The 3,181-nt window shown below is 61.0% G+C and overlaps 1 non-coding gene across 1 annotated transcript; it reads left to right on the forward strand.

The window, feature by feature from the left end:
* The first annotated feature begins 2,666 nt into the window (after nucleotides 1-2,666).
* Nucleotides 2,667-2,820, forward strand: LOC144800160 (5.8S ribosomal RNA). Its single transcript, XR_013604076.1, has one exon. It is a non-coding gene; the product is annotated as a 5.8S ribosomal RNA (ribosomal RNA).
* Nucleotides 2,821-3,181: the final 361 nt, after the last annotated feature.

Raw genomic sequence — 3,181 nt, forward strand, 5'->3', positions numbered from 1 at the left:
GGGGCGCTGGTCAGGGGGCAAGTTCACAGCAAGCCCTTGGAGATCTTGGTAAAAGTTTTAGCACAAGGTGGATAAAAGCAAAGTCTTTCAGTCTTTCTTCTCCTGCTCTCCTTCAGCAGCAAGGCACCCACCACAGGCCAGTCTCTTGGGGTCAGAGTCAGTATTTCTCCTTGCAGCTTCCAGGGTCCTTCTCTTCAGGCAGAGCTTCTTCTTTGCGCAAACTGGATCTAATTTACAAGGAGCAGGGCTCCTACTTTTATACACAGTTTCTTTTGTTCTCACTGGCCAGGGGGGCCTCTGCATAACTGCTTCAGTCTCTGAGTACTTGTTGTGGGTACTTATGACTTCTGTATTCAGTGTGAGGGCAGGCACATCAGCCGCTCCCCAGGGGGGCGGAGCCGGCATTGAGAGGGCAGGAGTGGCCTGAGTACTTTGTTGACAAGCTTCGGTCCTTCCTGGGCCAGGTGCAGGCTGAGTCATCAGTCGCTCCCCAGGAGGGCGGAGCCAGCATTGTGGAGGCAGAGCACAGCCTGATGCATCATTCAGGGGAAACTCCCACCACCCATTAAGGGGTCCTCCTGCTAATCACTACCTGTCAACTCCCAGCCCTGTCACTCACACACACCAGACAGTCAGATCCACATCCAAGCAGAGGCGGGCTGAAATGGTTAGGCAAGCAAATGCTAACTTTCTAAAAGTAGCATTTGCAAACACAGGATATTAAAATAAACTTTACTAAAAGAAGTATTTTATTATTCTGAGTCCAGGCATACTAAACATGAATTTCTACCATGTTCCCTGAGCCTGCTGGGATTATAGAGTGTAATAATTCCAGCAGCCCATCTGGCCTAGAAGGGAACAGGTAGCCTTACAATAGTGAAAAACGAATTTGGCAGTAATTCACTATTAGAACATGCCACACACATCAGGGCATGTTCTACCTTATCCTTACAATGCACCCTGCCCTCAGGCCTACCATAGGGGTGACTAATATGAAGTTTAAGGGAAGGTTCAGGGGCTGGCAAGTGTGTGCACTTGCCCAGCCAGGGTGACAGTACCAGACTGCACGCAGGTTCTGCAATGGCAGACCCTAGACACATTTTAAGGCTGCTTCTGTGGGTGGCGCAACCAGCGCTGCAGGCCCACTAGCAGTATTGGCATTCACAAGCCCTGGCACTCCTGGTGCACTCTACTGGGGACTGACAGTAAATCCAATGAACCAATCATGGACATCAATCACATGTACACTTTACAACAGGGAGAGCATATGCACTTTAGCACTGGTCAGCAGTGGTAAAGTGCCCAGAGTCATTAAACCAACAAAAGTAGGTCAGAGAGAGTATTGGAGGAAGGCAAAAAGTTTAGGGATGACCCTGCCAAGAGGCCCAGGTCCAACAATTGGGGATTGCAATTATTTCCCATGAACGAGGAATTCCCAGTAAGTGCGGGTCATAAGCTCGCGTTGATTAAGTCCCTGCCCTTTGTACACACCGCCCATCGCTACTACCGATTGGATGGTTTAGTGAGGTCCTCGGATCGGCCCCGCCGGGGTCGGCAACGGCCCTGGCGGAGCGCCGAGAAGACGATCAAACTTGACTATCTAGAGGAAGTAAAAGTCGTAACAAGATTTCCGTAGGTGAACCTGCGGAAGGATCATTAACGGCGGAGCGGCCCGAGCGACCGACGGCGCCAGCCCGAAGCCCTCGGCCGCCTCCTGCAAGCAAGCACCCTAGGCACAGGGCCCGGCCCAGCCCCGGCGTGCCCCGGCCTGGCGGAGCGGTCCGCGGCCACATCGGGGCGCTGGGGTTTTAGGACCAGGACTTCGGCGCGGGCCTCTTCCCCCCCGGGGGAAGGAGGGCCCGACCGATGCGCGCACGAGGGACCGGTGCGTGGGGGGCGTCCCCCGTCCCCTGTCCCTCTGCGAGGCGGAAACCAAGTTCACCCAGCATGGACACCGAAATGGCAGTGCATCCCCGGGCTGGTACCGTAACCCTCCCCGCAAAAGGCCCTGGCGCCGGCTGGGCCCTCCCGCGCCCGAGTCCCCGGTCCCGACCGGGGTCCGGGCGACCGAGGAGGTGCCCTTCCCGTGCGGCAGGGTGGCCCGGAAGAGAAGGGGCCGAGGGCCTGCGAGGGGACCCCGGCTCCTCTCGGTGGGAGGCGTGCGGGATGGGGAGAGCCGCCTGGCTCTTCCCCATCCGGCGCCTCTGACACGGGCAAAGGGTGGGGTGGGCCGATCGCCAGCCCGCGGGCATGGCTCGGGGGGCCGCCCGGCGGCGGGCGGCCGCCGTGCAGGTGGAGCGACCTTCCCTCGTTGCCAGGTACCCGGTTCGACCCGGTCCCGTGAGGCCGGGCCGAGGGGTTGGAAAAGACTCGCGTGGTCCCTCCCGGTTACCCCGGGAGGGACCGGCGGCTGCGGGGCAGCCTGCTCCCGTCGCACCGGGAGCCCCCTTCCTCTCCCGCCCGCCGGGCGGGTGTGGTGGGACTCCCGGGCCGAGCGCCCGGCAATGGTTTTTTTCACCCAACGGTGCAGTCTGACTCCCAGAGGGGAAGCCTTGAACGGGGCGCCCGGGCCGTCTTGCCGCGCGGGCGGCAGGACGGACGGCGTCGCCTTCCTCCCGCCTCTCCTGCTCCGGCAGGTGGGTGAACGTTTTGGAAAAGTTGCCTGTGACTCTTGGTGGTGGATCACTCGGCTCGCGCGTCGATGAAGAACGCAGCTAGCTGCGAGAATTAGTGTGAATTGCAGGACACATTGATCATCGACACTTCGAACGCACCTTGCGGCCCCGGGTTCCTCCCGGGGCTACGCCTGTCTGAGGGTCGCTCGATCGTCAATCGCCCCGGGGCTTCCCCGGGACGCGGCTGGGGCCGTCGCAGGGTTAGCTCCGCTTCCCCTTCGTCCCCCCACAAGTTCAGACCCCCCCCCCCCGATCGCTTGTGGCAGGGTCCCTCGCCGGGTCCTGCCGCGGAGGTACGCCGCCGGCGCGTCTGGCCCCCGAGATAGGGGCCAGGTGACCGGTCCGCCCCGGGACCCGTCCCGGGGCGCCTGGCTGCGTGCGGCGCGAGGCTGTCTGTGGTGTCCCACCGGCTGCCTGCGCGCGCGCGCCTTGGGCGCCCACCTCCGCGGCCGGCTTCCCGGGGAGGGCAAAACCCGATTCGATCTGTGGGAAAAAGGGCGCGCGGT

The sequence above is a fragment of the Lissotriton helveticus genome, chromosome 12 (assembly GCF_964261635.1).
Source record: "Lissotriton helveticus chromosome 12, aLisHel1.1, whole genome shotgun sequence".
In the NCBI taxonomy this organism is placed as follows: Eukaryota; Metazoa; Chordata; class Amphibia; order Caudata; family Salamandridae; genus Lissotriton; species Lissotriton helveticus.